The sequence below is a fragment of the Dendrobates tinctorius genome, unplaced genomic scaffold, assembly GCF_039654945.1.
Source record: "Dendrobates tinctorius isolate UK_male_01 unplaced genomic scaffold, ASM3965494v1 ptg000421c, whole genome shotgun sequence".
In the NCBI taxonomy this organism is placed as follows: Eukaryota; Metazoa; Chordata; class Amphibia; order Anura; family Dendrobatidae; genus Dendrobates; species Dendrobates tinctorius.
Window position 1 is genome coordinate 172,748 of NW_027362085.1, and position 25,676 is coordinate 198,423.

At 46.9% G+C, this 25,676-nt stretch overlaps 5 non-coding genes across 5 annotated transcripts; all 5 read right to left on the reverse strand.

The window, feature by feature from the left end:
* Positions 1 to 7,583: 7,583 nt before the first annotated feature.
* TRNAV-AAC (transfer RNA valine (anticodon AAC)) lies at positions 7,584 to 7,656 on the reverse strand. The gene has a single exon. It is a non-coding gene; the product is annotated as a tRNA-Val (tRNA).
* A 1,097-nt stretch (positions 7,657 to 8,753) lies between these two features.
* Positions 8,754 to 8,826, reverse strand: TRNAV-AAC (transfer RNA valine (anticodon AAC)). The gene has a single exon. It is a non-coding gene; the product is annotated as a tRNA-Val (tRNA).
* A 927-nt stretch (positions 8,827 to 9,753) lies between these two features.
* On the reverse strand, positions 9,754 to 9,827 carry TRNAV-UAC (transfer RNA valine (anticodon UAC)). The gene has a single exon. It is a non-coding gene; the product is annotated as a tRNA-Val (tRNA).
* A 6,275-nt stretch (positions 9,828 to 16,102) lies between these two features.
* TRNAV-AAC (transfer RNA valine (anticodon AAC)) lies at positions 16,103 to 16,175 on the reverse strand. The gene has a single exon. It is a non-coding gene; the product is annotated as a tRNA-Val (tRNA).
* An 8,991-nt stretch (positions 16,176 to 25,166) lies between these two features.
* Positions 25,167 to 25,239, reverse strand: TRNAV-AAC (transfer RNA valine (anticodon AAC)). Its single transcript has one exon. It is a non-coding gene; the product is annotated as a tRNA-Val (tRNA).
* Positions 25,240 to 25,676: the final 437 nt, after the last annotated feature.

Consider the following 25,676-nt stretch of genomic DNA (forward strand, 5'->3'; position numbering starts at 1 on the left):
TTTGTTCTTTTTTCCAATAGCCTGACAAATGAAAGGTTCCTGTGTTGCAAAATGCACTTTGTCCTGTCTTCAGACATAGAGGAAGACCTCTTGACTTTGGCTGGATGTTTTTTTCTTTTTCAAGTTCATTTCAGCATGTTTAAACATCTTTATCTTTGCATGGAGTTTCTGAAGTGTAGTGGTTGTCACTAGAGCTGAGCGACTTTTGTTTTTTTAGGGTCGCGTTTCGTTTCGTGAAACCCGACTTTTCCAAAAGTCGGGTCGAGCAAGATCGTCCGATTATAGGGAAGTCGGGGTCGTTCCAAAACACGAATCCCAATGTAAGTCAATGGGGAATAAAAGTCGGCAGTGAGAGGAGGACAGGAAACACACCTACAGTGCCCATTTCAATGCCAAAAGCATCAATTCTTCTTACTTAAGCTTGTCAACCTTAATTAACTTCATAATACAAGTTACGCACTGAAAAATGGGGGTTATTTGGCTAAATTTGTGGGGGGGGAGGGCTGGCTGCAGGTTTTCATGTGCCCTGGGCGAAAGAGCGCCCCTTTAACACATACCACAACTCATCATGCTCCGATACGGCAGAGAAATAGCGGTATAGTACAATGAAAAATACCTCACTTTTTACATCTCATGACGAGGCCCATCTATTTCTCCATACAAAATCATTGGTCCCATATAATGTTTGAAACAGTATATGATGAGCTCCACATAATGCTACAGTATATGTTGGTCCCCATGGATGAAGCTCCACTGTCTTATGGGCCCAAATAATGCTCCAAACATAATGGGCCCCATTTCTAATGCTCTAGTGTATAATGGGCCCTGTAAATGCTGCTCCAGTGTCTGATGTCCACCTTTGGAATGTTCCAGTGTATGGTGGGCCCCATCTATCATTCTCCAGAGTATAGTGCGCCCCAAAAATTGCTGTCCCAACATAGAAAACAATCAAATAAGTCTCCTCGCTAGGGAATCCCTGTACTTGTCTGGACAGGTGCTGTAGCTTGCTTAACAGCTCGCCAGCCGTTCTCACGCCCAGTATGGATTGCACGTGATTGCACAAAGGTTAGAAAGGGTACCGTATCCCTGGATAACATGTATGGATAGCGTACACATTCAAAATATATGTCTATACAGCATGAGGCAGGCTCAGACGGTGTTAGGGCCAGTATGGTTTGCACGTCATTGCACAAAGGTTAGTAGGGGTACCGTATCCCCGGATAACATGTATGGATAGCGTACACATTCAAAATATATGTCTATACAGCATGAGGCAGGCTCAGACGGTGTTAGGCCCAGTATGGATTGCACGTCATTGCACAAAGGTTAGAAGGGGTACCGTATCCCCGGATAACATGTATGGATAGCGTACACATTCAAAATATATGTCTATACAGCATGAGGCAGGCTCAGACGGTGTTAGGCCCAGTATGGATTGCACGTCATTGCACAAAGGTTAGAAAGGGTACCGTATCCCCGGATAACATGTATGGATAGCGTACACATTCAAAATATATGTCTATACAGCATGAGGCAGGCTCAGATGGTGTTAGGCCCAGTATGGATTGCACGTCATTGCACAAAGGTTAGAAGGGGTACCGTATCCCCGGATAACATGTATGGATAGCGTACACATTCAAAATATATGTCTATACAGCATGAGGCAGGCTCAGACGGTGTTAGGCCCAGTATGGATTGCACGTCATTGCACAAAGGTTAGAAGGGGTACCGTATCCCCGGATAACATGTATGGATAGCGTACACATTCAAAATATATGTCTATACAGCATGAGGCAGGCTCAGACGGTGTTAGGCCCTGTATGGATTGCACGTCATTGCACAAAGGTTAGAAGGGGTACCGTATCCCCGGATAACATGTATGGATAGCGTACACATTCAAAATATATGTCTATACAGCATAAGGCAGGCTCAGACCGTGTTAGGCCCAGTATGGATTGCACGTCATTGCACAAAGGTTAGAAGGGGTACCGTATCCCCGGATAACATGTATGGATAGCGTACACATTCAAAATATATGTCTATACAGCATGAGGCAGGCTCAGACGGTGTTAGGCCCAGTATGGATTGCACGTCATTGCACAAAGGTTAGAAGGGGTACCGTATCCCCGGATAACATGTATGGATAGCGTACACATTCAAAATATATGTCTATACAGCATGAGGCAGGCTCAGACGGTGTTAGGCCCAGTATGGATTGCACGTGATTGCACAAAGGTTAGAAAGGGTACCGTATCCCTGGATAACATGTATGGATAGCGTACACATTCAAAATATATGTCTATACAGCATGAGGCAGGCTCAGACGGTGTTAGGCCCAGTATGGATTGCACGTCATTGCACAAAGGTTAGAAGGGGTACCTTATCCCCGGATAACATGTATGGATAGCGTACACATTCAAAATATATGTCTATACAGCATGAGGCAGGCTCAGACGGTGTTAGGCCCAGTATGGATTGCACGTCATTGGACAAAGGTTAGAAAGGGTACCGTATCCCTGGATAACAAGTATGGATAGCGTACACATTCAAAATATATGTCTCAGGAGGCAGGCTCAGACGGTGTCAGGCACAGTATGGATTTGACGGCCCAGATTACACAGCGGAGGAGCAGGGAGAGGTAAAGATTGCAAATGCTGGGGCCCTTGCCAAGCAAGGGGGGCCCACTCGTGGGCGTCGGTACTGGCACTGGGCCCCTCATAGTACAGCGGTGTGTCTGACGGCGGGTGTGCACCACCACCGTCAGAGACACTTGATTGCACTATGAGGGACCCTGTGCCAGTGCCCGCGCCCAAGAGTCGGCCTACCCACCTGTCCAGGGCAACGGCACTCGCACGGTGTCGTGCGCTAGGTGGTGACCCCGGCCATAGGGGGGAGGCAGCACAGTTAGGGAGTTTTAGAAAGTGGCATATGTTGATGTTGGACATTCAACTGATGCAAAAGGCGAAATAGGTGAAGTACCAGGAAGAGGTGGACCAAAGCAAGCCATTTTTCTGTCACCCTATGTGTCATCAGGGGAAGGTGGGACAAAATCCTTGGAAACCCATGCGTGGTTCATGTTAATGCAGGCTAGATCATCCACATTTTGGATTGACAGACGGGTCCTTTTTTCTGTCAGGATTGATCCAGCTGCACTGAAGACTCTTTCCGATAGCACACTTGCAGCTGGGCAAGCGAGCTCCTGTAAGGCATATTGGGCCAATTCAGGCCAGGTGTCCAGTTTAGCGGCCCAATAGTCAAAGGGGAATGACCTGTGTGGGAGAACATCGATATGGGAGGAAAAGTAGTTTGTAACCATAGTTGACAACTGCTGTCTCCTGTCACTTTCCATCGATGCAGTATTACCAGTTGTGTGAACGGTATTTGAAAAATCAGTCCACAACATTGTCATGAAACCCCTGTCTCCAACGCCACTTTTGCTGTGTGCACCACGAACACCTCTGCCAAGCTGCCCCCGGCCCGTACGGCTCGTGTGAGAACCATCACCGCTGCTGTGTGCTGGGAATGCCTCAAGCAACCGATTTACCAGAGTTGCTTGTTTATTAGCCAATATTAGGTCAAGGTTCTCCTGTGGCATGATGTTTTGTAATTTGCCTTTATAGCGTGGATCCAGGATGCTGGCCAACCAGTAGTCGTCATCGTTCATCATTTGGCAATGCGGGGGGTCCCTTTTTAGGATCCGCAAGGCATAATCTGACATGTGGGCCAATGTTCCCGGTGTCAATGATGCACTGCGAGTGCTGGGTGGAGGAGCACTTTCTGGCAAATCCACATCCCTCCAGTCACGCACAAACCCTGTACCAGACCTTGCCACGCCAACATTTTCACTTGCCCCACGAGATGCATCCTCCTCCCCTAAGTAATCATCCCCATCATCCTCCTCCTCCTCCTCCTCTTCTTCCTCCACCTCGTCCAGGAGAGGTCCCTGAGCAGACAATGGCTGAATGTCATCAAGGATTCCCTCCTCCTCTTCCTCCTCATCAACATTGGCTGCAGACGCCTGCTCCTTAAGGTGCATCAAAGTTTGCATGAGCAGACGCATAAGTGGGATGCTCATGCTTAGGATGGCGTCGTCTGCGCTTACCAGCCGTGTGCATTCCTCAAAACACTGAAGGACTTTACAAAGGTCTTTCAGCTTCGACCACTGCACGCCTGTCAACTCCATGTCTGCTCTCAAAGTGCCTGGCCGTGTATCCTCCCACAAATGCATTATGGCCTGCCTCTGCTCGCACAGCCACTCCACCATGTGCAGGGTGGAGTTCCACCTTGTTGCAATGTCGATAATGAGGCGGTGGTTGGGAAGGTGGAGCAATCGCTGCAGCTTCTGCATACGAACGGAGTGTACAGGCGACCGGCGGATGTGCGCGCACAGTCTTCGCACCTTCTGGAGCAGGGCTGTTAACTCCGGATAATTTTTGAGGAAGCACTGTACCACCAGGTTCAAGGTGTGAGCCAAGCAAGGTATGTGGCTGAGTTTTGAAAGGGCTATGGCTGCCACAAAATTACGGCCGTTATCAATAACTACCTTGCCTGCCTCAAGATGTACACTGCCCAGCCATGACTCAGTTTGTCGCTTCAAGTACTCGGCCAGCACCTCGGCGGTGTGTCTGTCGCCCAAACACATCATCTGCAACACAGCCTGCTGACGCTTTCCACTAGCTGCTCGATAGGGGGACACATCGTGTGCAACAGTGGCAGCTGCAGATGGAGTGCTCGTACGACTGCGCTCTGTGGACGAGCTTTCGCTTCTGGAGGAGGAGGAGGAGGAGGGTCGAACGCCTACAGCCAACTGTTTCCTATACCGTGGGCTAGGCAGCACTGTCCCACCACCGCTGTCCCCTGTGGACCCTGCATCCACCACATTAACCCAGTGCACAGTGATGGACACGTAACGGCCCTGGCCATGCCGACTGGACCATGCATCAGTTGTGAGGTGCACCTTTCCGCTCACTGACTGCTTGAGTGCATGGACAATGCGGTCTTTCACATGATGGTGGAGGGCTGGGATGGCTTTGCGAGAGAAGAAGTGGCGACTGGGTAGGTCATAGCGTGGTACTGCATAGGCCATGAGTTCGCGGAAAGCTGTGCTTTCCACCAACCGAAAGGGCATCATCTCAAACGAGATTAGTTTGGCAATGTGGGCGTTCAAACCCAGTGTACGCGGATGAGAGACTGAGTACTTTCTTGACCTACTCATAGTGTCTGGGAGGGTGAGCTGGACTTGAGAGCTGCATATGGTGGAAGTAGCGGTGGACAGGGCGGACTGAGAGAGGGTTGATGATGGTGATGGAGTTGGTGTTCTTTCTGATGGCCTAGAATCAGTCTTTCGTTGATATAACAGTGGGATTCCCTGACTGCTGTGGCCTTGCAACGACACCTCAACATTTGCTGCTGTGCTAACCGGTGGGCTTACAGTGGGGGAAACAATGTAGCGTTGCTGACTACCTTCGTTGTGATCAGTTGCACATGTGGCACTTGAGGTTTGGTGTTGTGTCCACGCTTGCAAGTGCATGCTGGTTAAATGTCTAAGCATGCAACTGGTATTCAAATTTTTCAGATTTTTCCCTCGGCTAAAGGTCTTTGTGCACTTCTTACAGATAACCTTGGCCTGATCATGAGGATTTTGTTCAAAAAAGTGCCACACTGCACTCTTCCTACTTTGGCAGACATTTTGCGGCCTAGCACGCTGTGATCTTTTGACCCTCTGGACAAGCTGTCCAGCAACTCTTTTGATGTTTGGAACCTGTCTTTGGAGTGCTCCGGGCATGCCAGATAACAGCTGTTGCGATGTCGATGTCTGCTGTGGATGCTCCTCATCTGAGCTATTGGAAGCAGCACCCTCTTCCCCCAATGGATGCCAATCTGGGTCAACAACTGGGTCATCCATCACCTCCTCTTCTATGTCATGTCCACCTTTCTCTGTGTCACTGTGTATGGTGGTATAGTGTGCGGGAAGGGGCACCTGAGTCTCATCAGGGTCAAAATCTGGCTCTGTACACTGCGAGGACAATGTAGTGCTCTGAGTGAATGTACCAGCAGAATTATCCATCAGTGGCTGTGCATCAGTGCACTCCATGTCAGATTCATCTTGGCCTGGGTAATTCACCATTTGACTTGATAATCCAGGCATGGTATGTGAAAACAGCTCCATGGAGTAATCAGTAGTATGGCCTGCGTCATCCTTCAATCTTGGTTGGGGTGAAGGACACAAGGAAAGGTGTGGTTCATGAACATGAGCCTCCAATGACGACTCAGTGCTTTTACTTTTTACAACTGAAGAAGAGGAGGCGATAGAGCTGGAGGCTGAGTCAGCAATGTAAGACAAAACTTTTTCCTGATGCTCTGCCTTTAAAAGCGGTATGCCAACTCCTAGAAAACTAAGCGTTCGAGGCCTTATGTATCTAGACGATGACGCAGGGTCAGCACCTCCTGCATTTGGTCCTATTTTGCTCTTGCCACTACCATCAGATCCATCACCAACACCATCATTACCAGCTGCCAACCCCCGCCCAATTCCACGGCCTCTTCCACCAGCCTTCCTCATTTTTGGTAGAAATGTAGACAAAGTCCAACAAACTATATAGTAATGTAAAACAAGGTACAAGGTGTCTATAGGACAGGGGAGATTTAGAATTTCTGCACACACTTGTGGACAGTGGACACTTGTGGATAGTGTGCGGCCCACTGATATCTGAGCGCTATGTCACAGGCTCGATGGCACAGCTGTGACCAAAGTGACAAGAGGATAATGGAGATTTTGAATCTCTGCGTACACTTTTGGACACTGGACACTTGTGGATTGTGTGAGGCCAATGATATCTGAGCGCTATGTGACACGCTCGATGGCACAGCTGTGACAAAAGTGACTAGAGGATAAGGGAGATTGGATTGCTTTTAAAAAAGCAGTTTGCGGAGCAGTGGGTAAACAGCAATGTCAGCGTTTCAGGAAGCCTTAAAAGGCAGCCCAACAACCAACACCACTGATACACCACAATATAGCCTCCCCTTGCACTGCACACACAGTGACTCGTGTGTTGTGCAGGCCAAATCGCTAGCAGCAGAAGCAGTTTTTTTGTCTTCTTCCCTGCCTAACGTGCTCCCTACAGAATCAGCAGCAACCTCTCCCTATACTAAGATCGGCAGAAGTAAGATGGCGGTCGGCGTGCACGCCCTTTTATACCCCCTGTGACGCCCACCAAAGCAAGCCAATCACTTGCATGCCCTTCTGAAAGATGGTGGTGACCCGTGCCTAGGTCATCACGTTGCCCACAGTGTCCGTGGATCCTGATTGGCTGAAAAAGAGCGCAAAACAAACTTTTGAAACGCGACTTTGGCGCGTAAGTCGCCGACCTCGTGGCCGACCTCATCCTAGGGTCGGGTTTCGTTTCATGAAACCCGACTTTGCCAAAAGTCGGCGACTTTTGAATTTTTTCGACCCGTTTCACTCAACTCTAGTGATAACGGCTACACTACAGAAACCGGATGCAAGGGCTTACTGTGGTGACAACAAGCAATCGAGATCAAGAACTGAAAGTCAAAAGCTTGGATACCAAAGGGTAACAGCGTGTTTCTGCCCAGTTTCGAACTGGGGACCTTTCGCGTGTTAGGCGAACGTGATAACCACTACACTACAGAAACCAGCTGCGGAAGGTTACTGTGGTCATGACGAGCCATCGAGAACAAAGACTCAACGTCAAAAGCTTTAATATCAACGCCTAATGTCATGCTTCTATCCAGTTTCGAACTGGGGACCGTTCGCGTGTGAGGTGAACGTGACAACAACTACACTTGAGAAACTCGATGCAAAGCTTAAGATGTTTAAACATGCTGAAATGAACTTGAAAAAGAAAAAAACAGCCAGCCAAAGTCAAGAGGTCTTCCTCTATGTCTGAAGACAGGACAAAGTGCATTTTGCAACACAGGAACCTTTCATTTGCCAGGCTATTGGAGAAAAAGAACAAACAGGGAAACAAAACCATGCTCCACAAAACATTCTCATGCCTTTGTCCAAAAGCGAAAAAGAAAAAGCACCTAGATGCCTGCTTTCGCACCTTGATCCTATCAGGTGTTACTTGAATTAGGAACACTTAGACACTGTCAAAAACACACATGCTTGCCAAAAGCAAAAACGGGTAGAAATAATCACATTGGTAAAAGTAATGCTCATTAAACCAGCAATAGAATATGCTAACTAAGGCTAATTAAGCCAACAATATACGTTTGTGATCAAAATAAAAAAAAGCCACATGTTTCTGATCGGGATCAAAACAGGGAACATTCAGTAGGATGGCAAACAGGACAATCACTACACTACAGTAACCAGACAAGAGCGTTTACTGTGGTCATGAAAAGCATTAAAGATCAAGCACTCATTGTCAAAAGCGCTAGTTTGCAAGAGGAACGCTGTGTTTCTGCCCAGTTTCGAACTGAGGACCTTACGCGTGTAAAGCAAACGTGATAACCGCTACACTACAGAAACCAACCGATTCAAACAAAAAAATAATGCTGTGGTCATGGCAAGCAATAAAGAACAAGCATTGAAAGTCAAAAAGATCGTTTTCCAAGAGAAAAAGCTGTGTTTCTGCCCATTTTCGAACTGGGGACCTTTCGCGTTTGAGTCGAACGTGATAACCTCTACACTACAGAAACCGGATGCATGTGCATTCTGTGGTGACAACAAGCAATCGAGATCAAGAACTGAAAGTCAAAAGCTTGGATAGCAAAGGGTAACAGCGTGTTTCTGCCCAGTTTCGAACTGGGGACCTTTCGCGTGTTAGGCGAACGTGATAACCACTACACTACAGAAACCGGCTGAGGAAGGTTACTGTGGTCATGACGAGCCATCGAGAACAAAGACTCAACGTCAAAAGCTTTAATATCAACGCCTAATGTCATGCTTCTATCCAGTTTCGAACTGGGGACCTTTCGCGTGTTAGGCGAACGTGATAACCACTACACTACAGAATTCGGCTGCGGAAGGTTATCGTGGTCATGATGAGCCATCGAGAACAAAGACTCAACGTCAAAAGCTTTAATATCAACGCCTAATGTCATGCTTCTATCCAGTTTCGAACTGGGGACCGTTCGCGTGTGAGGTGAACGTGACAACCACTACACTTCAGAAACTCCATGAAAAGCTAAAGATGCTTAAACTTGCTGAAAAGAACTTGAAAAAGAAAAAAACAGCCAGCCAAAGTCAAGAGGTCTTCCTCTATGTCTGAAGACAGGACAAAGTGCATTTTGCAACACAGGAACCTTTCATTTGTCAGGCTATTGGAGAAAAAGAACAAACAGGGAAACAAAACCATGCTCCACAAAACATTCTCATGCCTTTGTCCAAAAGCCAAAAAGAAAAAACACCTAGATGCCTGCTTTCGCACCTTGATCCTATCAGGTGTTACTTGAATTAGGAACACTTAGACACTGTCAAAAACACACATGCTTGCCAAAAGCAAAAACGGGTAGAAATAATCACATTGGTAAAAGTAATGCTCATTAAACCAGCAATGGAATATGCTAACTAAGGCTAATTAAGCCAACAATATACGTTTTTGATCAAAATAAAGAAAAGCCACATGTTTCTGCCCGGGATCAAAACAGGGAACTTTCAGGAGGATGGCAAACAGGACAATCACTACACTACAGTAACCAGACAAGAGCGTTTACTGTGGTCATGGCAAGCATTAAAGATCAAGCACTCATTGTCAAAAGCGCTAGTTTGCAAGAGGAATGCTGTGTTTCTGCCCAGTTTCGAACTGGGGACCTTTACACGTGTAAAGCGAACGTGATAACCGCTACACTACAGAAACCAACCGATTCAAATATAAAAAAAATGCTGTGGTCATGGCAAGCAATAAAGAACAAGCACTGAAAGTCAAAAAGGTCTTCCTCTATGTCTGAAGACAGGACAAAGTGCATTTTGCAACACAGGAACCTTTCATTTGTCAGGCTATTGGAGAAAAAGAACAAACAGGGAAACAAAACCATGCTCCACAAAACATTCTCATGCCTTTGTCCAAAAGCCAAAAAGAAAAAGCACCTAGATGCCTGCTTTCGCACCTTGATCCTATCAGGAGTTACTTGAATTAGGAACACTTAGACACTGTCAAAAACACACATGCTTGCCAAAAGCAAAAACGGGTAGAAATAATCACATTGGTAAAAGTAATGCTCATTAAACCAGCAATAGAATATGCTAACTAAGGCTAATTAAGGCTACTTTCACACATCAGGTTTTCGGCGTCAGGCGCGATCCGGCGTCGTGCCGGAACGCCGGATCCGGCAAATGTTTAGTAAAACCGGATGTGACGGATCTGGTTTTCTGCCGGATCCGTCTTTTTCTTGACAGACAAAACCGGATCCGTCTCATTTGGTTCATCCGTTTTTCTATCCGTTTTTCGACGGATTACGCCGGATCCGGTTTTTAAAATTGACCCTTGTGGCCTTCCGAACGGGATTGGCTACTGGAAAACTATATATAGAGTGTTCCTACAGCCCTTCTTTGACAGGTTGTCGAAGAGAAAGTGCAGGTTGGAGAGAAGAGCAAGTTACTTTCGAAGATGGATGTTGTCATTGGAAATATTTTGAAGAATTTGGCGGTTTTTATAGCGGAGGCGAATCGTTTGAGGGTGATTGTTCTGGAGAAGGAGAGAGCGAGACAGCAGCACATCAGGCATCGTAGACGACGTTTGTGGATCCACCCCATCACAGCCAAGAGAATGACGCGTGGGGTCTATTCTACACTCTGCATGGACCTTCGACGAAACCCGGATACATTTTTTGGATATGTTAGGATGAAAATGGAGAATTTTGATTACTTGGTGGAGCGCATTGCACACCTCATAAGAAAAGCGAACACCTATTGCCGCTTCTCTGTTTCACCCGCAGAGCGTCTGATGGTGACTTTAAGGTAAGCCACATTTATTGGATGTGATCGCATCAGAGCACACTTTCACTGCAATCTTGTTGGTGGTAATTTGTATCTCCAAGTGTTAGGTCAGTTTTGGTATGTAATGCTGTGATTTAAAACTAATTTATTGTTTTTTAATTCCCCACAGATTTCTTGCAACTGGAGAATCCCTTTCGTCACTGCATTTCCAGTACAGACTCGGGATTTCCACCATATCTGGAATTGTGAAGTACACATGCCGTGCACTGTGGGACTCCTTAGCTGAAGAGTTTTTACCAGAGCCCACAACAGAGAGGTGGATTGAAATTGCTGACAAGTTTCAACAGATATGTCAGTTTCCCAACTGCTTGGGCGCTGTGGACGGGAAACATTTCCGCATTGTAAAGCCAGCTGGATCGGGATCGGAATATTTCAATTACAAGAAATATTTTTCAATTGTCCTCATGGCCATCGCTGACGCGGAATACAAATTTATTGCGGTTGATATTGGGGCCTATGGCCGCTCCAATGACTCTCAAGTTTTCAAACTGTCTGCCATGGGGCGTAAACTGTATGGAAACACCTTCCAGTTCCCACCACCTACCGCTGCCGCAAACATCTGGTCCACCTATGCCATTTGTCTGTGTAGGGGATGAAGCCTTCCAGCTGTCAGAACACCTTTTGAAACCGTACTCTAGCAGAGGATTGACAATACCAAAACGCATTTTTAATTACCGCCTCACAAGAGCAAGAAGAATGGTTGAATGTACCTTTGGTATTCTGACAGCCAAATGGCGGGTCCTATTGACTGCGATCAACCTCAAGACAGAAACTGTGGACGAGGTGATCAAAGCGTGCGTGGTACTCCACAATTTTGTTATCTGCAAGGAACCCATTTCCATTGAGGACACCTCTGAAGAAACCACCTTGCAAGATTACCATGACATTACCACTAGAAGTTCTGTGATGGTTTCAGTGATGAGGGACAATTTTGCACTATACTTTATGTCACCTCAAGGCAGAGTACACTGGCAGGATGACAGAGTGTGAAAGATTTGTGCCCTAACCAAACTTGTGTACCTTCTGTACCAACAGTATATACCTTTGCCAACCAAAGTTGGCTATCTTGTCATGGTCTCTATTTTTAGCTTTAGGCCACAGGTGTGTACCTGGTTGTGTTTTATGCAAAGTATTTCACCTTTTAACAAAAGTTGTGTACATTGGTAGGAAATCACCAACAATAAACACAACTTTTTAGGTGAAATACTTTGCTTCAAACACAACCAGGAACACAACTGTGGCAAAAAGCTAAAATTTACCCACAGTTATATACCTAGTTTTGAATACCATTTCACCTTTTAAATACCCTGTATTTAACCTTTTTCGCCGCAGAAAGAAATGACAGACAACCAGTGTAAAATAATTTAACTTTTATTGAAAAATGTTTTTTTTAGTAAACTTTTTTTAAATTTTAATAAACTTGTTTAATAAAGCTTTGAAACAATAAAACTGGTCATTTTTATTTAAATACACACATTATAAATCTGTGCAGTGTGTGGTGGAAATACTGCTGGAGGGGCTGCGGGACACTTCGACACTGGGAGTGTGGAGAGAGGACTGGGATTGTGGTGGGGAAGGAACAGTTAGAGGTGAAGGTGTGGAAAAAACTACAGAATGGGTGGACATGTGGGAAGCAGAAGAGGTGGTGGGTGGTGGAGTGGAGGGTTGGGCAGGGACTGTAGGAGCAGATGATGTTGATGGCAAGTTGTATGGGGAAGGAGTTTGGTACGGGGCAGGTTGCTGGAAGTGGGGAGATGTCTGGTACGGGGCAGGTTGCTGGAAGTGGGGAGATGTCTGGTACGGGGCAGGTTGCTGGAAGTGGGGAGATGTCTGGTACTGGGGAGGTTGCTGGTACTGGGGAGTTTGCAGGTACTGGGGAGGTTGCTGGTACTGGGGAGGTTGCTGGTACTGGGGAGGTTGCTGGTGCTGGGGAGGTTGCTGGTACTGGGGAGGTTGCTGGTGCTGGGGAGGTTGCTGGTGCTGGGGAGGTGGATGGTATGTTATAGGAGGGGGAGGATGGAAAGTGGCTGGAGGGGGTGTAGATGTAATAGGAGGGGGAGGATGGAAAGTGGCTGGAGGGGGTGTAGATGTAATAGGAGGGGGAGGATGAAAAGTCGCTGGAGGGGGTGCAGGTGGAGGAACTACTGTGGTGGGAGGAGGAGGTTGGGAGGTAACTTGCTGGAGAGCAGCGTGGCATGAATGCATTACATGCATCTGCTGGGCAGGAGAGAGCGTTTCCATGCGCTCCACAACAGACCTGAAAAAGGTGTGGTTTGGCGAAGATCTTGCTTCTGAATGCATGGTTTGCAGAAGTGTCTTCACCTCCAGAATGCTGGAGTTGATCTGCTGAAAGCCTGCGGAGATTTGCTCTGACAAGACTTTTAGACAGTTCTGGAAAGATGCATTCAGATGCAAGAACTCTGGCGCATAAGTCTTTTCCTGACCCCTCTGCCGCTGCCGCCCAGTACCCGCAGGTGTACTAGAGGTGGCAGGGGCAGAAGGGTGGGGTAAAGGGAAAGCGATCTCCTCACCAGCAGCTTCATGTAATGTAGGCGGCCACGATGCTCCTGTGCTGGTGGATGGGACAGATGGGTCGAATGTGTGGGAAGGCTGGGAAGGTGCAGATGTACCGGGGCGGTCGAAGTGTCCCTCGGTGCTGGTCTCCTCAGGGATCGCCTCAGAAGGGTCCAATCGTGCAGGTTCCCGAGTGCTGCTCACCGTGCTGTGGAATAAAGAGAAAAAAAAACAATTAAAATAGTGACATGGTATGGCCCTGGCTGAAAAAAAAAGTTACATCTAAACTTTTTTTGTCACATGTGGTGTGTAATATTTACCTTCTGGTGAGCATTGTCTCCCGGAGGAACGACAGGGCTCGTGCGTACTTGTACTTGCTCCTGCGTCCTCCAGATCCACTCGGGGCCCGCATCTCTTTATTGAACTCCTTCTTGAAACGATCCCTCACAGACCGCCACCGCTTCACAATTCTCTCCCCTGAAACGAGAAAGGACAAAGTGGTTAGTATACAACATCAGTGTTTCCCAAACTCGAGTCCTCATGGTCCCCAGGGGTCATGTTTTCAGGATTTCCAAAGTAAATAGAAATCCTGAACACATGATCCGTGGGGACCACGAGGACTGGAGTTCGGGAAACACTGGTTTAAATCAAGCAACCGGTACTGTATATACTTACGCTCTTTAATCTGGGCCCGAGCTTCGAGGTCCTCCCAGCGGTCCACAAGGAGCGAACAGATTTCCTCCCAGAGTCGTTGGGTAACGATCAGGTCAGCGTGGCGGCGGTCAGCCATATTCCAGAGTGGCTCCCTTTCTCTGACGAGATCGATGAGGTGGTCCACATCAATCCCTCCATCCTCACCGTCAGAGTCGGGAGCACGCTGTGAAGGCTGTTAAAGAAAAAGACAAAAATAACATAATTAGCCTCCACAAAAGAAATGAAATAAAAAGTGCAAAAAAACAAAGCAAAAATATTTATACTTACACGCTGGTGACCGCCGCGTTGCTGTCGCCGACGACCCTGGGAGGCACTGCGAGGACCTCTTGGCCGAGCACCAGATTGGGAAGACTAGAGAAGAAAACAAAAAATGTTATGTCTTTGGATGTAGGCATTTGTTTGCTGTGTGTGGTCTGCAGAACATTGTTTTCTATGTGTTGTGTGTAGTGTGATGTTGTGTTTCTGCGTTTGATGCAAAAAACTTACCAATTGTGAGTCCACTCCAAGTGTCTGTCCACCCCTTCCTTCTTCTTCTGGGAGCTCCTCTTCATCTTGTGATTCCTGTTTTGAAATAAAAGGCAATGAATACACATATATTACAGAGATGATGGATTTTTGAAATAAAAACTTACCGTCAAACGCTGACGATGCGAGGGAGGGAGGGCTCCCAGAAGCTGTGCTGTCTTCCTCATGGCCAGACTCCATGGCTGTGCGTGGTGTTTCTGCTGCTGCATCTATTGGGCGGCTGTTGAATAAAGAGAAACAAAGGGCCCATGAATATCTTGATATTCCATAGCCCTAGTTTGGAGGAATGGGGGATTTGATAATTACCATCTCTCATCTGCTGCTGGACTCCCCTCACGTTGTTCAGCATGCTGCTCCATTTGGGGTGGTGCTGATGATGCTGCTGCTGCAGATGTCTGCTGCCTTCTCCTGCTCCTGGTTCTTGGCTTGGGTGGCATGTTGGGTGTGGCTGAGGGTCCCATTGTCTTGCTTTTATATATGTCCTGTGGGCAGAGCTACTGAGCATGCTCAGACCAAAGAAGCCGGATCCGGCTGTCGCCGGATCAGGCGCATTGCGGCGCTCATAGGCTTTCATTGTATGAAAAAGCCGGACACGCCGGATCCGGCGTGTCCGGCTTTTTCGCCGGAGACAAAAAACGTTACAGTAGCCGTTTTTTCCAGACGCCGGATCGCGTCACATTGCCGGATCCGGCGAAAATCGGATAAAACGCATGGCCATCCGGCTCGATCCGGCTCTAATGCAAGTCAATGGGGGGGAATCCGGATCCGGCATTGCATTTCGCCGGATCCGGTTTTAGTCAAACGCGCCGGATCGTGCCTGACGCCGAAAACCTGATGTGTGAAAGAGGCCTAAGCCAACAATATACGTTTGTGATCAAAATAAAGAAAAGCCACATGTTTCTGCCCGGGATCAAAACAGGGAACTTTCAGGAGGATGGCAAACAGGACAATCACTACACTACAGTAACCAGACAAGAGCGTTTACTGTGGTCATGGCAAGCATTAAAAATCAAGCACTCATTGTCAAAAGCACTAGTTTGCAAGAGGAACCCTGTGTTTCTGCCCAGTTTCGAACTGAGGACCTTTCGCATGTAAAGCAAACGTGATAACCGCAACACTACAGAAACCAACCAATTCAAACAAGCAAAAAATGCTGTGGTCATGGCAAGCAATAAAGAACAAGCACTGAAAGTCAAAAAGATCGTTTTCCAAGAGAAAAAGCTGTTTTTCTGCCCAGTTTCGAACTGGGGACCTTTCGCATGTGAGTCAAACATGATAACCGCTACACTACAGAAAGCAGATGCAACCACTTACTGTGGTGTCAACAAGCAATCGAGATCAAGAACTGAAAGTCAAAAGCTTGGATAGCAAAGGGTAACAGCGTGTTTCTGCCCAGTTTCGAACTGGGGACCTTTCGCGTGTTAGGCGAACGTGATAACCACTACACTACAGAAACCAGCTGTGGAAGGTTACTGTGGTCATGACGAGCCATCGAGAACAAAGACTCAACGTCAAAAGCTTTAATATCAACGCCTAATGTCATGCTTCTATCCAGTTTCGAACTGGGGACCGTTCGCGTGTGAGGTGAATGTGACAACCACTACACTTCAGAAACTCCATGCAAAGCTAAAGATGTTTAAACATGCTGAAATGAACTTGAAAAAGAAAAAAACATCCAGCCAAAGTCAAGAGGTCTTCCTCTATGTCTGAAGACAGGACAAAGTGCATTTTGCAACACAGGAACCTTTCATTTGTCAGGCTATTGGAGAAAAAGAACAAACAGGGAAACAAAACCATGCTCCACAAAACATTCTCATGCCTTTGTCCAAAAGCCAAAAAGAAAAAGCACCTAGATGCCTGCTTTCGCACCTTGATCCTATCAGGTGTTACTTGAATTAGGAACACTTAGACACTGTCAAAAACACACATGCTTGCCAAAAGCAAAAACGGGTAGAAATAATCACATTGGTAAAAGTAATGCTCATTAAACCAGCAATAGAATATGCTAACTAAGGCTAATTAAGCCAACAATATACATTTGTGATCAAAATAAAGAAAAGCCACATGTTTCTGCCCGGGATCAAAACAGGGAACTTTCAGGAGGATGGCTAACAGGACAATCACTACACTACAGAAACCAGACAAGAGCGTTTACTGTGGTCATGGCAAGCATTAAAGATCAAGCACTCATTGTCAAAAGCGCTAGTTTGCAAGAGAAACGCTGTGTTTCTGCCCAGCAGGGCTGCCATTAGGAATTTCAGGGCCCCATACTGTAAAAATGTTTGGACCCCCTTGAGACTCCGTCCAGGCTCCACCCCAGCCCTGCCTCCACCCCTCAAGAGTCCCACTACCCACTCTTGGAAAAACTCCACTTCTGCACCACGTCCTCACCAATCACACATTAACATTTCCCAGATCATACATATAGCCAGCAGCTTTTGTTCTGGCCAAAAGAATTTTAAGCCGCCACCACAACAAGGTAGACTCTTTTGGATGAGCTCTACTGTACTGTAACTTATTAATCATTTGTTAAAATACCCAATACTCTGTTTAGGTATATTTTTCTTTTTCTTTAACCCCTTCACTACCAAGGGTGGTTTGCACGTTAACTACCGGGCCCATTTTTACAATTCTGACCACTGTCCCTTTATGAGGTAATAACTCTGAAACGCTTCCATGGATCCCGGTGATTCTGACATTCTTTTCTCGTGACATATTGTACTTCATGTTAGTGGTAAAATTTCATTCATATAACTTGCGTTTATTTGTGAGAAAAACGGAAATTTGGCGAAAATTTTGAAAATTCCGCAATTTTCCAACTTTGAATTTTTATGCCCTTAAACCACAGAGATATGGCACACAAAAAACTTAATAAGTAACATTTGCCACATGTTTACTTTACATCAGCGCAATTTTGGAACCAAAATTTTTATTTGTTAGTAAGATATAAGGGTTAAAAGTTGACCAGCGATCTCTCATTTTTGCAACACCATTTTATTTTTACGGACTACATCACATTTGAAGCCACTTTGAGGGGTCTATATGATAGAAAATACCCAAAAGTGACACCATTCTAAAAACTGCACCCCTTAAGGTGCTTAAAATCACATTCAAGGAGTTTATTAACCCTTCAGGTGCCTCACAGGAATTTTTTGAATATTTAAAAATAATTAACATTTAACTTTTTTTCACAAAAAAAATTACTTCAGGTTCAATTTTTTTTATTTTACCAAGAGTAACAGGAGAAATTGTACTGCAAAAATTATTGTGCAATTTGTCCTGAGTACGCTGATACCTGATATGTGGGGGGGAACCACTGTTTCGGCGCATGGCAGAGCTCAGAAGGGAAGGAGCGCCGTTTGACTTTTTCAATGCAAATTGGCTGGAATTCTGATCGGACGCCATGTCGCGTTTGGAGAGCCCCTGATGTACCTAAACAGTGGAAACCCCCCACAAGTGACCCCATTTTTGAAACTAGACCCCCCAAAGAACTTATCTAGATGTGTGGTGAGAACTTTGAACCCACAAGGCCTTCACAGAAGTTTATAACGCCCAGGCGTGAAAATAACAAAACATTTTTTTTCCACAAAAATGATATTTTTGCCACAAAATTTTTATTTTCCTAAGGGCAACAGGAGAAATAGGACCCCAAAAGTAGTTTTGCAAATTGTCCTGAGTAGGCTGATACCCCATATGAGGGGGTAAAACACTGTTTGGGTGCATGGCAGAGCTTGGAAGGGAAGGAGCACCATTTGACTTTTTCAACGCAGAATTGGCTGGAATTGAGATCAGACGCCATGTTGCGTTTGGAGAGCACCTCATGTACGCAAATAGTGGAAACCCCCAATTCTAACCCTAGCCCTAACCCTAGCCCTAACCCTAACCCTAGCCCTAACCCTAGCCCTAACCCTAACCCTAACCCTAGCCCTAACCCTAGCCCTAGCCCTAGCCCTAACCCTAGCCCTAATGGGAAAATGGAAATAAATACATTTTTTTAATTTTATTATTTTTCCCTAACTAAGGGGGTGATAACGGGGGGTTTGATTTACTATTTATGGCGGTTTTTATGTTTGGCAGCTGTCGCACGCTAAAAGACGCTTTTTATTGTAAAAATAGTTTTTGCATCACCACATATTGAGAGCTATAATTTTTCCATATTTTGACCCACCAAGTCATGTGAGGTCTTATTTTTTGCGGGACGAGTTGACGCTTTTATTGGTATCATGTTTGGGCATGTGACATTTTTTGATCGCTTTTTATTTCGTTTTTTGGGACGCAGAATGAACAAAAACCAGAGTTTCATGAATTTCTTTTGGGTGGTGCGCTTATGCCGTTCCGGGTGCGGTAAAATTTATAAGGCAGTTTTATTCTTCGGGTCAGTACGGTTACAGCGATACCTCATTTAGGTCGTTTTTTTATGTTTTGGCGCTTTTATGCAATGAAAACAATTTTATATAAAAAATAATTATTTTTGCATCACTTTATTCTGCGAGCTATAACTTTTTTATTTTTTCGCTGATGATGCTGTATGGTGGCTTGTTTTTTGCTGGACAAGATGACGTTTTCAGCGGTTCCATGGATATTTATATGCGTCTTTTTGATCGCGCGTTATTGCACGTTTTGTTCGGCGGTAGGATAATAAATCATTATTTTTTGCTTCGTTTTTTATTTTTATTTTTTAAGGGGTTCACTTAAGGGGTTAACTATTGGGACAGTTTTATAGGGCGGGTCGTTACGGACGCGGCGATACCAAATATGTGTACTTTTATTGTTTTTGGGTTTTTTTATTTGCAAAAAATGAATTTTTGGGGGAATATTTTTTTTTTTTTTTTGAATTTATTTAGCGATTTTTTTTTTTATTATTTTTACACTTTTTTTAATTTTTTTTTTACTTTATTACAATGTCCCAGGGGGGACATAACTGTCCTGTGACAGATCGCTGATCTGTCACATCACAGATCACTGTGACAGATCAGCGATCTGTCACAGGCACTGCACAGGCTTCCTCATGCCTGCGCTTTGCAGGCACTGAGGAAGCCAGCTTCCTGCAGGCCCCCGGAGGTCCCCGTCGCCATATTGGATCCGGGGACCTGCAGGGAAAGAGCCCCCCGCAGCAGCGCTGCACATTGCGCTGCCGTGGGGGGCTCAGGGAAGCACGGAGGGAGCCCCCTCCCTGCCGATGCTTCCTTTTAACCCCCGGTACACCGCGATCGTGTCCGTGACCGCCCCTGACACATTGTGCCGGGTGTCAGCTATGATAATTCGCTGACACTCGGCCGCGATCAGCGGCGCTCACCATGTGGGCGCCGCTGATCGCGATGACGTAATATTCCGTCCATGGTAATTAGGTCCAGGGTCACATGGACGGAATATTACGTCAATTGTAGGTAAGGGGTTAAGGAAATGAGTCACATACTTTTTTAAAAAATAATTGAAACCAGATTGTGATTTTTTTTATAATCTGTATTTCTGATTGTAGATTATTGTATTGTTTTCTGTACATGTATGAAGCTGTCGGTGGATATCGATCTGCGCTCGGACCGCAGTACATGGACGGGCCGCCGGTCTCCTGACTAGAACTCAGCAGCCTCACAGCATGTATGAGGATGCAGGCCAGGAGATCGGCGCCCAGTCCATGCACCGCAGTGCGAGCGCAGAACAATCTAATATAGAAAGCTCAAAGTGTGTGTGTGTATGTCTGGGATAGGCATCTGCACCGTCGCAGCTACAGCCACAAAATGTCACACGTCACACGTCTGGACCCGAGAGTGTCCTAGGCTATGTTGTGAGGCAAAATTTTATCCTCGTGCGTTCCAATTCACCAATTTTGCCCCTATCTACATAATGAGGAAAAAGTGTGTGCGCGTCAAGCCCCGCCCCTCATTGTGATGTTATAATGCCCCTATTTGCATACTGGGGAACCAGTGTGTGCGCATCAAGCCCCGCCCCTCATTATGTTGTCACTATGGTTGACTATGGGATGGAGGATGTGTGATGGGTATATGGGCACTGGACTATGGGATGGAGGATATGTATGATGGGTATATGGGCACTGGACTATGGGATGGAGGATATGTATGATGGGTATATGGGCATGGGACTATGGGATGGAGGATATGTATGATGGGTATATGGGCACGGGACTATGGGATGGCGGATAATTATAATTTGCTATAACTAACCACAGTTAGTTACTATGCCCGGGCAGCGCCGGGCTCTTCAGCTAGTTTCCCAAATAAAGATGTTTCCCAGTCATATATACCCACTTTTTATTTTTCCATCAATATGGCCGTGTGAGGGCTTGTTTTTTGCAGGACGAGTTGTACTTTTGAATGACATGATTGGCTTTATCAAATAGCGTACTCGAAAATGGGAAAAAAATTCAAAGTGCGTTGAAATTGAAAAAAGTGGAATTCTAGAATTTTTTTGGTCGTCTCAGCAGCCTCCAATCTCCACATGTCAGCAGCCTCCCATCTCCACACGTCAGCAGCCTCCCATCTCCACACGTCAGCAGCCTCCCATCTCCACACGTCAGCAGCCTCCCATCTCCTCACCTCAGCAGCCTCCCATCTCTTCAGCAGCCTCCCATCTCCTCACCTCAGCAGCCTCCCATCTCCACACCTCAGCAGCCTCCCATCTCCTCTCCTCAGCAGCCTCCCATCTCCACACCTCAGCAGCCTCCCATCTCCACACCTCAGCAGCCTCCCATCTCCTCTCCTCAGCAGCCTCCCATCTCCTCTCCTCAGCAGCCTCCCATCTCCTCACCTCAGCAGCCTCCCATCTCCTCACCTCAGCAGCCTCCCATCTCCTCAGCAGCCTCCCATCTCCTCAGCAGCCTCCCATCTCCTCACCAGCCTCCATCTCCTCACCTCAGTAGCCTCCCATCTCCTCTCCTCAGCAGCCTCCCATCTCCACACGTCAGCAGCCTCCCATCTCCACACCTCAGCAGCCTCCCATCTCCACACGTCAGCAGCCTCCCATCTCCTCACCTCAGCAGCCTCCCATCTCCTCAGCAGCCTCCCATCTCCTCACCTCAGCAGCCTCCCATCTCCACACCTCAGCAGCCTCCCATCTCCTCTCCTCAGCAGCCTCCCATCTCCACACCTCAGCAGCCTCCCATCTCCACACCTCAGCAGCCTCCCATCTCCTCTCCTCAGCAGCCTCCCATCTCCTCTCCTCAGCAGCCTCCCATCTCCTCTCCTCAGCAGCCTCCCATCTCCTCACCTCAGCAGCCTCCCATCTCCTCAGCAGCCTCCCATCTCCTCACCAGCCTCCATCTCCTCACCTCAGTAGCCTCCCATCTCCTCTCCTCAGCAGCCTCCCATCTCCTCTCCTCAGCAGCCTCCCATCTCCTCACCTCAGCAGCCTCCAATCTCCTCAGCAGCCTCCCATCTCCTCAGCAGCCTCCCATCTCCTCACCAGCCTCCATCTCCTCACCTCAGTAGCCTCCCATCTCCTCTCCTCAGCAGCCTCCCATCTCCACACCTCAGCAGCCTCCCATCTCCACACCTCAGCAGCCTCCCATCTCCTCACCTCAGCAGCCTCCCATCTCCTCAGCAGCCTCCCATCTCCTCACCAGCCTCCCATCTCCTCACCAGCCTCCATCTCCTCACCTCAGTAGCCTCCCATCTCCTCTCCTCAGCAGCCTCCCATCTCCACACCTCAGCAGCCTCCCATCTCCACACCTCAGCAGCCTCCCATCTCCACACCTCAGCAGCCTCCCATCTCCTCACCTCAGCAGCCTCCCATCTCCTCACCTCAGCAGCCTCCCATCTCCTCACCTCAGCAGCCTCCCATCTCCTCACCTCAGCAGCCTCCCATCTCCACACCTCAGCAGCCTCCCATCTCCACACCTCAGCAGCCTCCATCTCCTCACCTCAGCAGCCTCCCATCTCCTCACCTCAGCAGACTCCCATCTCCTCACCTCAGCAACCTCCCATCTCCTCAGCAGATTGCCATCTCCTCACCTCACTCCCCTCTGCAACTTCCTGCAAGTCCTGGCACACTGCCCGCCTCCTCTGCCTCTGCCGATTTCAGCATCTTCTGTCTCCCAGAAACATGACATGTTGCTGCTCTGCTGGAGAATGAAGAAGAGCACGCAGTGTGTCACATGACCTGTGTCAGGACCATGATGCACTTGGTCCTGCTGCTGCTTTAAAGGTACAGCACTGAATTCTGGCCGCCGCATTCACTAACAACACTGTAGGTGTATCTTTAAATCACCGCGGTGTTGTTAGCTATCTGGCTTGCAGCGGCCATGACCTATTGCACCTGTAGCCCAAACAGCAGTATCAAGAGAGGAGGGCCCGGCCTGCCAGCGCTTCCGGGCCCCTCCTTTTGCTACTGTTCATGGGGCCCCATACAGTAGTAAGGGCAGTAATGCCCTGATGGCGGCCCTGCTGCCCAGTTTCGAACTGAGGACCTTTCGCGTGTAACCCTAACCCTGACCCTAACCCTAACCCTAACTCTTAACCAAACCATACCCTGATCCTAACCCTAACCCTAACCCTGACCCTGACCCTAACCCTAACCCTTAACCAAACCATACCCTGATCCTAACCCTAACCCTGACCCTGACCCTAACCCTAACCCTAACCCTGACCCTAACCCTAACCCTAACCCTGACCCTAACCTTAACCCTGACCCTAACCCTAACCCTGACCCTGACCCTAACCCTAACCCTTAACCAAACCATACCCTGATCCTAACCCTAACCCTGACCCTGACCCTAGCCCTGACCCTAACCCTAACCCTAACCCTTAACCAAACCATACCCTGATCCTAACCCTAACCCTGACCCTGACCCTAACCCTAACCCTTAACCAAACCATACCCTGATCCTAACCCTGACCCTGACCCTAACCCTAACCCTAACCCTAACCCTAAACCCCCTTAACTAACCCTAACTCTAACCCAAACCCCTAAATTCCATTGTCTAAACTAATGGTAAAAAAAAAAACGCATGTGCAAAAAAACGCATACATAAGCATGCCAATGCGCACATATGCTCACCATAGACTTATAATGGGTGTCTTGCTGTAAAAAAATGCATTGCGCGTGCATGCATTGTTTTGAGGCAAGTCGGACGCTCAAAAAATGCAACAGGTTGCATTTTGTGCACCCGAGCGCATACCGCAAAAAAACGCATGCGCGGTAAAAAGCGTACAAACGCATGTGTATGCGCACATAAGCGCATCCCATGCAAAGTATAGGAGAAAAAAAATGCATGCGCTATTTAGCGCGAAAAAAAATGTAAATGTGAAACCAGCCTATCAGCGTGTTTCTGCCCAGTTTCGAACTGGGGACCTTTCGCGTGTTAGGCAAACGTGATAACCACTACACTACAGAATCCAGCTACGGAAGGTTGCTGTGGTCATGATGAGCCATCGAGAACAAAGACTCAACGTCAAAAGCTTTAATATCGACGCCTAATGTCATGCTTCTATCCTGTTTCTAACTGGGGACCGTTCGCGTGTGAGGTGAACGTGACAACCACTACACTTCAGAAACTCCATGCAAAGCTAAAGATGTTTAAACATGCTGAAATGAACTTGAAAAAGAAAAAAACAGCCAGCCAAAGTCAAGAGGTCTTCCTCTATGTCTGAAGACAGGACAAAGTGCATTTTGCAACACAGGAACCTTTCATTTGTCAGGCTATTGGAGAAAAAGAACAAACAGGGAAACAAAACCATGCTCCACAAAACATTCTCATGCCTTTGTCCAAAAGCCAAAAAGAAAAAGCACCTAGATGCCTGCTTTCGCACCTTGATCCTATCAGGTGTTACTTGAATTAGGAACACTTAGACACTGTCAAAAACACACATGCTTGCCAAAAGCAAAAACGGGTAGAAATAATCACATTGGTAAAAGTAATGCTCATTAAACCAGCAATAGAATATGCTAACTAAGGCTAATTAAGCCAACAATATACGTTTGTGATCAAAATAAAGAAAAGCCACATGTTTCTGCCCGGGATCAAAACAGGGAACTTTCAGGAGGATGGCAAACAGGACAATCACTACACTACAGTAACCAGACAAGAGCGTCTACTGTGGTCATGGCAAGCATTAAAGATCAAGCACTCATTGTCAAAAGCGCTAGTTTGCAAGTGGAACGCTGTGTTTCTGCCCTGTTTCGAACTGAGGACCTTTCGCGTGTAAAGCGAACGTGATAACCGCTACACTACAGAAACCAACCGATTGAAACAAACAAAAAATGCTGTGGTCATGGCAAGCAATAAAGAACAAGCACTGAAAGTCAAAAAGATCGTTTTCCAAGAGAACAGCTGTGTTTCTGCCCAGTTTTGAACTGGGGACTTGTCACGTGTGAGGCGAACGTGATAACCGCTACACTACAGAAACCGGATGCAAGCGCTTACTGTGGTGACAACAAGCAATCGAGATCAAGAACTGAAAGTCAAAAGCTTGGATACCAAAGGGTAACAGCGTGTTTCTGCCCAGTTTCGAACTGGGGACCTTTCGCGTGTTAGGCGAACGCGATAACCACTACACTACAGAAACCGGCTGCGGAAGGTTACTGTGGTCATAACGAGCCATTGAGAACAAAGACTCAACGTCAAAATCTTTAATATCAATGCATAATTTCATGTTTCTACCCAGTTTCGAACTGGGGACCGTTCGCGTGTGAGGTGAACGTGACAACCACTACACTTCAAAAACTCCATGCAAAGATAAAGATGTTTAAACATGCTGAAATGAACTTGAAAAAGAAAAAAAGATCCAGCCAAAGTCAAGAGGTCTTCCTCTATGTCTGAAGACAGGACAAAGTGCATTTTGCAACACAGGAACCTTTCATTTGTCAGGCTATTGGAGAAAAAGAACAAACAGGGAAACAAAACCATGCTCCACAAAACATTCTCATGCCTTTGTCCAAAAGCCAAAAAGAAAAAGCACCTAGATGCCTGCTTTCGCACCTTGATCCTATCAGGTGTTACTTG